The sequence below is a fragment of the Cervus canadensis genome, chromosome 12 (genome assembly GCF_019320065.1).
Source record: "Cervus canadensis isolate Bull #8, Minnesota chromosome 12, ASM1932006v1, whole genome shotgun sequence".
Classification (NCBI taxonomy): Eukaryota; Metazoa; Chordata; class Mammalia; order Artiodactyla; family Cervidae; genus Cervus; species Cervus canadensis.
In genome coordinates, this window is record NC_057397.1 from 12,332,187 (window position 1) to 12,345,552 (window position 13,366).

A 13,366-nucleotide genomic window follows, 5' to 3' on the forward strand; every position below is an offset into this window, starting at 1 on the left:
TTTCCCTGAGTCCAAAGGCGGGAGAACGCGCAGGCCGCGCCCCAGGGCGCGCGGCGGCCCCACCCTCGCGCTGCGGGAGGGACGCGGGGTCCCTGGTGCCGCCGGCTCGCGCCGGAGCAGCCGCGCCCCGCAGTCCCTCCGTCCGCCACTCCACGTGGTCGGGATCAACAGTTTGCTGAGCTCATCAGTGACACCTTGAACTTTTAATAAAGAAAATGGGTATTGCACCGGGAGGGTTCGGCCGCGGCCGCCTCGCCGGGTCCTGCTTAATATTCAATGATCTCGCTCGCGCCTCCCCCTCCTCCCCTAGCAGAAATTCCACCGAGTCCGTTACTGGGCTCAGACTTTTAAGTTAATTTACGGGGCCCCCACCCCAACCTTGGCTAGTAACCAGCGCGTTGAGGGCTAGCTTCCCCCCTTCCCACCCCTCTAGCTCCCGCCTGAAAATTGACATTTCGCCGGCGTCTCCGGAGGGGGCTGAATTTCACTTTGTAACTTTCTGCGGAACCCGAGCCCGGGTGGCAGCTCGGGTGGTGGTATCGTATGCAAATACGCATGCTGACGTTACAGATCATGTGGGTTTTGGCGTAGATTCCCCACTGATCGAGACATTTTTTTTTCCCCCCTTTTTTTTCCTTTTTATTCCCCCCCCCCTTTTTAAAAATTTTGGCCACTGTTCTCCGTACGGGGGCTTCTGTCTGGCTGGCTGGCTGGCAGGCTGGCTTGGCCCCCTCTTTCCCACGGAGCCCGAGCCGGGCGCCCGGTGGGGAGTGGGGAGTGGGTGGGGGGGGAGCCAGCAGAGTTCCATTTTGGAACGCCCCTGTGCCGCGTCTCCGCGTTCCCAGCCCGGGTCCCCGCGCTCCCAGCCCCCGGCGCAGGTAAGAAACTTCGCCCCGGCGCGGAGCACCCCCCCCACCGCCCCGGCGCCGCCGGCCCCGAGCCCCGCACGCCGGGCACCGGCCACTCCAGCCCAACTTTCCCACCGCCGCCGCCGCCGCCGCTCCCGAAAAATGTGTTGTTAATGGGACTTGGCCGGGTGTGTGATTGCAAAGGGGGGCGCGGGAGGGGGGTGGTAGGTAGTGTGCAGGCTTTTTTTTTTTGCGGGTGGGAGGAGATCAGAGGAGCCAGAGGTGGGGAAGATTTTTTTTTTTTTAAGAGTTCTGATTACAAGTTTGGATAAATGGGAGGCCGAGCGAGGAGGAGGAGGAGGAAAAAAACATGTCTACGTTTCCCTATGTCGACATAAGCCACAAAAAAATATGGCGTCCGCTTTCGACAGGGCGTTACGTAGACCCGACTGTGTTTTTATTTATTTATTTCGGGGCCGGCTCCCTCCCTCCTTGGCCCGAGCGCGGCGCTTTGTGCGAGCGGGGCCGGTCCCGCGGGGACTCGGCCGGGACGTGGCCCCGGCTCCGCGGGGTTCGGCGGGCGGGGGGCTGCGTGTGTGCTCCCCGCCGTCCCCCCCGCCCCGCGCTCCCCGCGTCTCCCCGCTCCCGGTGACGATTCGCCGTAACGTGGTGGCAGGAAGCATGACGCCGTGGGCTGAGGCTCGCCTCTCCGCTCCGCGCTCCTGGCGGCTGCCGGCGGCGCGGGCGGGCGGGCGGCCGGCCGAGCTACCTGCCGCGCGGGCCGGGCCGGAGCGCGGCGCTGTCCCCACGCCCCGCTCAGGTGCCGGGGAAGCCGCGTGGGGAGGGGCGGCGGGGGACACCCCCCGGGGACCCCCCTCCCCGCCGGGCCCGGCGGCCCGCCCCAGCCCACCGTCGCCACCCCCCACCCCCGGCTCGGAGCCGCAGGGGGCGCGTTTCGTCTCTGCCCCCACGAGAAAGGTTCAGCTTTGTTGGTGTTACGGCTCCTTGGTGGGGTCCCCGGGACTTGGTCGACTCTTCGCCTTTGCAAACTTGCCCCTTTCCCAGCCGCTGGGCAAGAGGCTGCGGAGACGCAGATGAGCGGAAAGTTGGAAACCAGTGAGCATCACAGGACGGTCCCCTTGGGCTCGTCGCTGTGCGGAGCTCGGGAGGCGGCGGCGGAGGGGGACAGGGGTGTGGGAGGCTAGGGGGAAAACTTGACTGGGAAGCCAAGTTGTGATTTGCTTAGGCTTCCACCTGATGGATTGGTTTCCAAGCCAGTGGGGTCTCTGCCTTCACAGCTATTTCCGCGGTGGCCTTTTGTTTGTCTGGGAGGTGGGGGAGGAGGAAGGTGGAGAAACCAAGATTTTCCCTGGACCCCTCCCCTTTGAAAGTGGTGCTGCCCAGCCTGGGCCCCAGGGGTCACCAAGTCTTTTCGGACCCTGGAGTTCTGTCCTCCGCGATCCCCGACGGTCTCCCTCTGTTATCAGTGTTAATGTTGAATGTTAGTCGCTCAGTCGTGTCCGACTCTTTGCGACCCCAGGCTCCTCTGTCCATGGAGATTCTTCAGGCAAGAATACTGGAGTGGGTTGCCTTTCCTTTCGCCAGGGGATATTTCCAACCCAGGGATCGAACCTGGGTCTCCCGCATTGCAGGCAGATTCCTTACCGTCTGAGCCATCAGGGAAGCCCCCTGGTGTTGTTAATGTTATTAACAGCAGCTCCCCAAGTCTGAGGCAGGCCCCGGGGTGGGGGCAGGATTTGGGGGACAGGCATTGCCCCCTTCATTCCTCGGGTCGCTCAAACCTCCCACAATTATCCTCTTAAAACACACACATACATAGACTCATGCACTCACTCACATGCACATTCTCTCTCCTGTAATGTTGAGCAGAAGGGAATGCCTTGAAGTGTAGGGAGTGAAGTTCTGAGAGCTCTTCAAGATTTCCGTCAAAAGGTGACTTTCTGTTTATGAGGGCGGTGAGTTAAAGTAGTGAAGTCCCAGGGCAGTAATGTCAAAAAGCATTTGGATGACAACCAAATGGAATAAATATCTTGTAAAATGGCATGTTTAATAGTAAAAATAGATTAATGGAGCCGTCAAGTGCTTGAACGGACTCACACGAAGGTTTAAGTTTAAAGGGAAAGTTAATATAAAGCTGTAGACACATCTTCTTTTAAGGCCAAAGGTGGGAAATCTACAAGTAAGATTGAAATGTGTCCCTGACAATGACTGGACCCACGATCTGGGAATATCATTGCTGTTTGAACAGTCTGCTCCAGTGACTGTTCTCATGTGCATGTTCACCTTCTGGCCAGGTTTGGTATCAGTGAAGGATCCACTTGGAAGTTAACAGCTCTTAAGGGGAAAATTCAGAGGCCAAGGTTTTGGGGTAAATTGAATATACTAATTCCCGTTTAAAGGCAAAAATCAAACGCCACAAATGTTTGTTGGCACACAAGTATTCTGCCAGTGTAAATGCAACATATCTTGACATGCCAAAAGGCAACCCCACCTCAAGTGTCCTGTCCCCGTCAGGACCATGAGAAATCAGTGGCATGCTGTGCATTTGACAAAAAGGATAATGACAGTGTTTGATAACAGTTGCTAACACTGTTTCAGTATGCCAGGCATAATGCTGTATATTTTACATGCTTTACCATTTAATTCTCACTATAACCCTATGCGATAAATAGGATTATTATCCCAAGTTTACAGTGGAAGAAATTGAGGCTCAGAGAGGGGACAAAGACTTGCCCAGAAGCCACACAACAAGAGTTAGACTCTGCATTTGAAGCCGAGTCTTACAGCACTCCAGTTGTAGCAGCTCCTCAGACATGGGAAGTTGTAGTTAGAATGAGAAGTAAAGGCAGAAAAGAGGGAACAGAGACCACTGCCCAGTGGTCCAAACTTGTAGGAATTTTCCTGGGTTTCATCTCTTAAGTGAAAGAAAGTGAAGTCTCTCAGTTGTGTCTGATTCTTTGCAACCCCATGGACTGTAGCCTACCAGGTTCTTCCATCCATGGGATTTTCCAGGCAAGAATACTGGAGTGGGTTGCCATTTCCTTCTCTAGATCTTCCTGACCCAGGGATTGAACCCCAGTCTCCTGCATTGTAGGCAGACACTTGACCGTCTGAGCGACCAGGGAAGTCCTAATTCATCTCTTAATTCATTTATATTTAGCAACTCTGTGTTGATTTGTTTATTCCATAACTATAATATTCATCACACTAATAAAAGCCTGAAGTCATTAAGCACTTTTATATGTCAGGGACCAAGTGCTTAGAATTAAACTATTTTGTCTTCATGACAACGCAGTGGAGCAAGTACTGTTGTCCTCTCCTTTATATAGATGAGGACCTGGGAGCACAGAGAGGTTCTCTAACTTGCTCAAGGCCAAACAGTAAACAATTAGCAGAGTTCCAGACTCCAGAACATGCGCCGTACACATGCCAATGCACCATTCTAGACATGATGGAGATGCTGAAGAAATGGAGCATCCCTCTAACCTTGATGCAAAGCCCTGCTCCAGGCACTAGGGAGATGTTAGTGGACTGAGACCCCTTACCCTGTAGGAGTTTGAGCAGCCAGCAGGCCACATCAAGCAGAATTAAATAGGTGCTAGAATTGAGAAAAGTAACTACTGTGGAAGTACCATGAAGGGCACAGTTCTTGTGCTGTGGGGGACCCCATAGAGGATTTCCTAGAGTGGGTAGCTGGGAAACTACCCATGACTGAGGAGGAACCATGTCTGGAGCTGTGTCCGGTATCATTGCACACAATGTTAGCACCAGAAATTCTGCCCACCCATGACTTAACCAGATGGGGGCCTATTTATGTTGGACAAGAAGAAAGTGGGTGGAATGGTGCCTCTTGACTGGGGACTGTACCACTGGGGACTGAGGCTCTGTCTTTCTATTCTGCCACCCATAAAGCTATAGGCATTTGACCACAGGTCTATCACCTCATGGTGGGAAGGGGGCTGCTGCATCTCCAGGCCTCACATCTGCATTCCAGGAAAGGGGAAGTAGGATGACTGAGGCACACAGAACATTTACCTAGCATGGCTTTCCTGTTACGTTTGGAAAGGGACACCCCTCTCAGGAACTTTTGTCCTTAGCTTGACCAGAACTGTGCCACATGGTCACCAGAACCTACCGGAGAGGGGCAATCACATGTTTTTAGTTAGGCACATCAATGCCATAAACACACTGGGGTTCAGCTTGTAAGGCAGAAGAGGTGAATGGTGTAACTGTTGTTGAGTTGGCAGATAAAGTGTGTGTGGCCTCAGATGAGAAAAGGGGTATATTCTGGATGAAGTTAAAACTATATCCTAGGAGCCATGTGTGTTCTGCTGAGATAGAGAGGGAGATGCAGGGAAGATTGTGCAGAGAGGTGATGCCAGACTTGGGGGCAGACATGGAGGAGGTTGTTTTAATTTGCAGGTACTAGGAAGCCATGGCAGGCTTCTGAGGAGGGACTGTCCGGTGTTTAAAGAAGGTAAGACTGACTGACAGCCTTATGTAAAGAAATCAGCTTGGTTCTTATCTGAACTCAAATGAGTTCTGGAAAGTTTCAGACCAGGGGACCAGTTCTGCCTTAGGGCAAAAAGAAGACGGCACACTAAGAAAGTGAGGGAGATTTTCTTTTAGGTTTTGCCAATAGGAATCCAAAATTAACCTGATGTTAGTCAGCTATTGTGTGCATGCTCAGTCACTTCAGTCGTGTCCAACTCTTTGTGACTCCACAGAGTGTAACCTGCCAGGCTCCTCTGTCCTTGGGATTTTCCAGGCAAGAATAGTTGAGTGGGTTATCCATTTACTTCTCCAGGGGATCTTCCCGACCCAGGGATCAAACCCCTGTCTCCTGTGTCTCCTGCATCAGGCAGATTCTTTCCTGCTGATCCACCAGGGAAGCCTTTAGTCAGCTCTTACCAGGAAGCAGCTAGCTCTCCTTTTGCAGTAACTCAGTGAGTGGAACTGGACACGTTGGAAACGAGCACCAGTTGACTCCCCAAACACGTTGCTTGCCTTTCTCCTGACTCTGAGACTCCCCGGGTCCCACCTGTAGCTCCAGCACTCATCAGCAGAATAATTTTGGTTGTGACCCTTCAGCTTTGCTTTTTTTTTCTTTCACATTTGTTTAAAATTAGAGGATAATTGCTTTACAGTGTTATGTTGGTTTCTGCCATACAACGTGAATCAGTTATAACTATGTATATAAACGGAGGGAATGCTATCAGAGGCCCTCTGTCAGTTTCTCCACACTGGCTTCCTCCAGCAAGGCCACCATCCCTGATTCTCTTCTCAGTTAATCACTTTATGATTTGGGGCTGTTACATATAAACCTCAGTTTCCTCAGCTCTGAAATGGAGATTATTCCAGTAGCTGCTTTCTGGATTGTTGTGAAGCTGAAGAAAACTTACAGAAGGGTTTAGCATAGTGCCTGACACGTGGATTCTGCTCCGTAAGTGTTACCTGTTGCCACCATCCTCACCTGCCATCATCATCACTGCCAGCACCTCTAGGATGTGGCTTTCTTGTATCCTTCAGAGGGGCCAGGTAATTAACATGCATGAATTTGCGCCATAGATTTCAAGACCCCAACTGTCCCCAGTTCATTGCAATTCTCCTCCATCCCGCCCTCCCCCGCACACACTCATATGTGCTCATTTGTGGCAAATCTGAGCAAGTTCTGGAATATGGCAGAATATGGCAAGCTCTCCCGGAATATCACAGTGGGACCCTGGTGCAGCGTTCAGGTAATGTGCTGTGTCATGGTCAAATCCAGGCAGTGCCGTTCTGAAAAGATGCTCAGCTGCTCACATACCCCGGTGGTAGACAACAGAGTGGGCATTGTTCTGGGTACTGACAAGGTAGTTTCTTTTGTAGTTGAAAAAGAGAAAGTCCTCTCGATTCCCCACCCCCACCCTCCATCAAATAGGTTGTGATTTTAAGAACATCCACCCCAATCTGTTTCCTGTTTCTATGCTTGAAGTCATGCGTTTAAGAGGGGTTGATTGGCAGTGGGGTGTGTGTGTGTCTGTGTGTGTGTCTCCTACACACACACACGTAACAGACCCCCAAGAAGAAAAACTTTCTTGGCAGCAGTCCATCATGTTCCACCCAGACTTTAAAAGGGAATCAAAGAAGACCAGAGTCGGAATCAAGTTTTCTTGCTGACACCTCTCTTTCCCCGCCACCCCACCCCTGGTGAACAGTTTACCTGTTAAAAGCCAAAGTTCACACACTTTCTTCCTCTTCCTGCCCGCCTCTTGTCCCCTAGTACTGAAACCCTTAGTGGGGATTAAATCTTATTACACAGTGTTTCAGTACAACAATATTTACCACATGAAACCTGTAGTGATGCTTGTGTTGTTGATTCATGGGGGATCGATATGAAGGAGTGTGTCCCAGTCATTCACTCACTTTGGTATAAGAGGTTCAGAGTAGACTTTTGAGGTGCACAGGCTTGGTTTGGGATGGAGAAGTTTGAAGCACCTGCTGGGTTTACTAATTTCCTGGGTTTAAAGCCACACCTGGTTCACCTTGCAGGGGGAAATCGGCAAAACCCTGGGAGCTGTTTGCTGTCAGGCTCCGGGCTGGGAGTGGATGCCTGTGCTTCTGGGGCCTCGTAGGGTGGCCAGGCTGATTTAGCTCTTTCTCTGGGAGGGAATGCTCCCTGTCGGGGGCCCAGAACAGACTCTGTGGGAGAGAGAAGTAGCCTACTGTTGAGAAGGGTAGCGAGAAAAGATGAATGAGATTTCCTGGGCTGGTTGGATGCCTGCACCTGCGGCTTCTGGACTCCAAACCAGCTGCAGAAAACCGAGGAAGGACCAGATTCTACACGGAGAAGCCTGCAGGCACGCATGCAGGGGTAGTGCTAGCGTGACGGTTTAAATCACTGTTGCAGAAAGACTCAGGAAAACCAGTCCTCAGCGGGGCTGCCATTTGTATCCCTCAGAACCATCTCCCTGCTCCCCCAGGCCCCTGACCACAGCTGTGTCCACTCTGGCTGGTGAGACTGAACAAAACACAAAGACCCCTGCCCCCCCCCACCCCGCAAACAGTGCCCCCATCTTCAGGGCAGCAAGAGCATCCAAAACCTGAGTACCTACTGTGTGCCAGGCACCCTGCTGAACGTGCTGTCTTCACTGTATGCTTCAGGGTGACTGAGGAGTGCCTCCGGGGCCACGGTGGAGCCTCCCCTCAAAGACTGAAGGAGACCACAGTGCAGAGCGGTCAGGTGCTGGCTCAAGGTCACAGAGAGGAGGTAGCCGAGATTTGCGCTCACATCAGCGTGATTCTAAAGCTGATACTCTGAGGCATCACCAGGTCTTTGTATGTATTTGTAACTATATTTATGTGTCTATTTTTGGCAGTGCTGGGTCATGGTCGCTGCGGGGTCTTTAGTTTGGGTGAGCGGGGGCTACGCTCCAGTTGGGTACTCGGGCTTCTCGTTGCAGTGGCTGCTTTTGCTGTGGAGCCGGGGTTCTAGAGCATGTGGACTTCAGTGGTTGCGGCTCCCGGGCTCTAGAGCACGGGCTCAGCAGTTGTCACACGGGCTCAGCTGCTCTGCAGCATGCGGGGGTCTTCGCAGATGAGGGATCGAACTTGTGTCTCCTGCGTCGGTAGGCTGATTCTGTACCACTGAACCACCAGGAGAGTGCCTCACCAGGTCTTTCTGATGTCTTCTGGAGGCCTGGAACTATATGGGGGGAGAAGGGAGGGTTTTAGAACGGGTTTCTGGACAGTCTGACAGCTTTTCTGCTAAAGGAATGTAGGGGTCAGTGCACACAAGCGCATGCACGCGCGTGCGTGCGTGCGTGCGTGCGTGCGTGCGTGCGTGCGTGTGTGTGTGTGTGTGTGTGTGTGTGTGTGTGTGTGTGGCGTAAGATTAGTTAAAACAAGAGAATTCCAGATCTGTGCCTGTTATCCTTAGCCACCCGAACCCCACTCCCAAGACAATTCTAAGCGTCTGTCAGTGTCTACACCAGAACATTCTCCAGGGGGCATGCCACCCTCTCCTCCCTGGCTCTGGCGAGAGAAGGAATCCCAGTGGGCTGGCAGCTGAGACTTGGAGATGGAGGAGAAGCTGGGTGCTACTTTCAGGATACTGAACAGCCTTGCCAGCCAATGGGGGCAGGAGGTGGGGGGAGCAGGCGTTGGGAGGGTGGAGAATGGCTGGGTTGCTGTTTTTATACAATAAAAGAGAATCATTGTAATTGGGAGCCCTTGAATCATAACACGTCTGCCCATGGTTCTTTCCAGCTGCAGAGCCATTTAGTTAAATAGCACACAGAAAACTCCTTTCAGCTGACATTACGTTCCCGCTGTTCTTAAACTACAAGACCAGGCTGAATCGCTTGAACGAGAAAGCCATCTCAGGCTCCCTTAGCCCCTGTGGGTATGCAGAGCCCCCATGGAATCTTCCTGGCCTGTGCAGGAGGACGTTGAGAAATTATTTTCCTGTGCACTGCACCCTTGTCTTTTGAGGAGCAGCATCTTTAAGATATTTGCAACCCAGTCTGGGCAGAGCTGGATGTCGCACATGACCAAGTTGTTTAGGATCGGTGGTGGCCCAGAGAGGGAAGGGAAGGGCCTCAGAATGACCAGGGCTGGAGGAGGCGGGGTGTGTGGACTGACAGCCAGGAGATGGAAAAAGAGACCGCCCCTCTCCTCCCAGCCAAGAAGCCAGGGGAAGGGATGCTGGTGGCTGCAGACAGGAGCACAGGCCCTCACCAAACCTTCCCTGATAGAGAGCACCAAGGTGGCCTTATCCTATAGAACGGCAGGAATTTAATTGATTCTGAGCGTGCAGTGAATTTCTGCCAGAGCCACACAGTTCAGGAGAACTGGAAGACTTCATGTCGTTTCCAAGAGCAGAGACTCCAGGGTGTAGGGAGCCACAGAACAGAAAGGGTTTGGATCGCTGGTGGGTTAATGGGAGACCCTCCAAAGATGGGGGGCTGCAGTCAACACTGAGATTGAACGTGGCCTGACTTTGGCACTTTTAGAAACGGGATTTATTGTAGAAAGTCTAATGTTCTCTGGTGTCCCCAGAAGGGGATATTGGGAGGATAAGAATAATAGCAGCATAGTGCATGAGTAGGATCAGGGAGTGTTCTAGCAGGAAGGAAGTTTTGGGGTTCCCTGCTCCAACTTAGGGAAACTGAGGCCCAGAGAAATAAGGGAGTTGACCCAAGGATGCACAATCATATGGCAGCGCGTGACTTTTCCTTTTCTGTGCTGTCTAGTTGAAGATCCTCTGTTTCCTTAGGACTCCTCAGACCAGCCAGCTCCATCACAGTACCCTCCCTGCCCCCTTCTCTTCCTCTGTCCAATCAGCGGACACTCACTGAGCACCTGCCGGGGGAGGAAAACAACATCCCTGCTCTCAGAAAGGTCATGGTCATTTGGCACTTAGCAGCAACTGCTTTCTGACATCAGAGGCGCAGGGCCCAAGTGCTTTCTGTGGGTTAGCCCACGGCATTTCTGGGAGATGGGAGGATTCTGTTATCCGCATTTAATCGATGAAAAAGGACAGAGTGGGGAAGTTCTTTGTCCAAGGTTTCTGGAAGCCAGGCAGTCCTGCACCACACCCAGTGCTCTTAAGGCTTAGGCTCGTGCATCCTCGCCTACCCTCTTGTGCAGCTGCGGTTCCAGCAAGAGGGCTGGGGCCCCACCCCACTGATTAGTGCCTGGGGGGTCAAGCCACCAGCCCTCGCTGAGGATAACACAAGGATGGGTGTGTGTTCAGGGCTTGATGAAGAGCCTTCTCCTGCATGGGGGTTGTTCCCGATGTATTGAATGTCAACTGTGCATAGGCTCTGTGCCCCTCACACCTCACGTCATAGTCCAGGTCATCTGTACGGCAGCCCTGCTGAGCAGATAGTGGGGAGGGCAGAGATGGAACTCCAGCACACGTCTGTGCAACCCAAGACCAGAGCAGTTTCAGCTACATTGGGCAGGCATGCTGCAGCCAGAAGATGCTGGTTGGGGGTCCTGGGTGGGCAGGCCACTTAGGGACACAGCATCACCACAGTGATGGGCCAGCTTAGTTTTCCGTAAAACTAAAGGTCTCTGTAAAAATAAAGGAACTTGGAAGCATTTTGGCAACTTTCAGTTGAGCAACAGATACTTACTTAATTTAAGCATAATAAAAAGTCCCGAGTGCTGTGTGTCGGGCGCTGGGCATCTCTGTAGCATAGATGTTAATACTAGTCACATTTTAAAAAGTAGTTTGAGAACAGCATTGAAACGTGTATCGTCATATGTGAAACAGATCGCCAGTCTAGGTTCGATGCATGAGACAGGGTGCTCAGGGCTGGTGCACTGGGATGACCCTGAGGGATGGGATGGGGAGGGAGGTGGGAGGGGGGTACAGAATGGGGAACACATGTACACCCATGGCTGATTCATGTCAATGTATGGCAAAACCCACTATAATATTGTAAAGGAATTAGCCTCCAATTAAAATTAATAAATTTTTAATAAATAAATAAAAAGTAGTTTGAGAAGTAACTTATATAGCTTCACACCCACCCCTTTAAAGTGTACATTCTACTGACCTTTAGTGTGTCTGCAGAGATGTGCATCCATCCCCAGGGTCTAATCTTGGAACATTCCCATCGTCCCAAACAGAGATCCTGTGCCCCTTCACAGTCATTCTCCACCCATATCTCCCACCCTCTCCCTGCTAACCCTAGGCAGCCACTAATCTTCTTTCCGCCTGTATAGCTTTGCCTTTACTGACATTTCATATAGAAGGAATCGTAGAATATGTGGTCTTTCATGTGCTTCTTTCACTTAGCATGTTTTTGAGATTCCTCCATGTCACAGCATGCATCAGGACTGCATATTATTTCATGGCTAAATGATATTCCATTGTATGCATAGACCACCCGGGGCTGCCATAGCCAGACGCCACAGACTGGGTGGCTTAAAGGACAGACATTTATCTTGTCACAGATCTAGAGGCCAAGAGTCCAAGCTCAGGGTGTCAGCATCAGCAGGTCTGATGGCCCATGAGGTCTCTCCCGTCGGCTTGCAGACGGCTGCCTTCTCTCCGCATCCTCGCCTGGCCTCTTTGTGCACCTGCCTCCACGATGTCTCTTCTGTGTGTGTTCAGCTTCCTCTTCTTGTGAGCACTGGACTAGAGTCCACCCTTTCAGCTTCACGTTAACTTGATCACCTCTCTGAAGGCCTTGACTCACATTCTGGGAATAGGGCTTTAGCAAATGAATTTGGGTGGGACACAGTTCACATCATACCACGGTGGCCGTTTTGTTTATTCATTGACCTGCTGCTGGGCAGTTGGGTTATGTCTATGTCTGGCCATTATAGTAACGTTGCTGTGAACATCTGTGTGCAGTCTCTGTGTGGACATGCGTTTTCATTTCTCTTAGGTGGCTATCTACGTGTGGAAGTGCTGGGTCTTGTGTTTCACTTTTTGAGACACTGCCAAACCATTCTGGCTGTTTCCGTTTTACATTCCCACCAGCAGTGTATGGGGATTCTGATTTCTCCATATCTTCCACACCTCCTGGTATTACCAGAAGCTCCATTTTACAGATGAGAAAACTGAGGCAGCGGGTGGAGAAGGTCAGTCACAGGGCTATAGAGTAAAGAGAACAGGCTTCACACACACACATGCCACACACACCAGTCTGACTAGTTCCCTACCCAGAGCTGGGACTGATTAACAAATGAGGCCCCAGTGTGTGGCATCTTAGATGGCGCTTGCTCTCAGGGTCAGCAAGTGCAGGCTGAGCATCCTGGTTTGCCACTTGCCTTTCCTTTGTCCTGGCCCGGCCGCCACCCTGCCCTTGCATATGGGGTTCTGTGCTCCATGTTGGGGTTGGGGAGCGATGAGGGTGGGGACACAAAGGACCAAGCCACCACCCCGTCCTGGGAGGGGTCCTCTGTCTGGCTGGAGACTTTGTGCATTTGCAGCTCCACCCAGCGAGCTGAGCTGGACCTGCAGAGGCAGAGTCCCTGCTCACAGGGTCGCTGTGCAAAATCACAGGGGCTCGTACCTGCGAGAGGCTTCCCTGGCGGCTCGGCAGTAAAGGACCCGCCTGCCAATGCAGGAGACACAAGTTCAATCCCTGGGTCGGGAAGAGCCCCTCGATCCCCCCTGCAACCCACTCCAGTATTCTTGCCTGGGAAATCCAACGGACAGAGGAGCCTGGTGGGCTACCGCCCATGCGGTCACAAAGAGTTAGACACAACTGAGTGACTACGCAGCAACAAATGCCTGTGAGGAGCTGAGCGCAGCACCCAGCACCCAGGCGGTGCCCTGGATGTGCTGGCCAGCACCGTGGTGTTGGCACAGACGTACCTCACACCTGTGTCTGTGAGGCTGCCTGTGAGTCACTGTGGTTGAGGGAGGTCCTGATGCTTTGGGTCTGTGACTGGCAGCCTCATCCCCACCGCCCGGAGAGCCATCACCCAGCGGCCAGAGAGTGACCTGAGATGAAAGAAACCGACCATCCACACCCTCCACGGACCTTCTCAGC

The 13,366-nt window shown here is 52.4% G+C and overlaps 1 protein-coding gene across 2 annotated transcripts in view; it reads left to right on the forward strand.

Moving 5' to 3' along the window:
* Positions 1-357: 357 nt before the first annotated feature.
* The window catches only part of ZHX2 (zinc fingers and homeoboxes 2), a 177,198-nt gene continuing 164,189 nt past the window's right edge, over positions 358-13,366 (forward strand). For both annotated transcript variants that reach the window (XM_043483065.1, XM_043483064.1), the window contains exon 1: positions 358-878. The gene's annotated coding sequence lies outside the window, so the exon portion shown is untranslated. The remainder of the gene's footprint in view (positions 879-13,366) is intronic.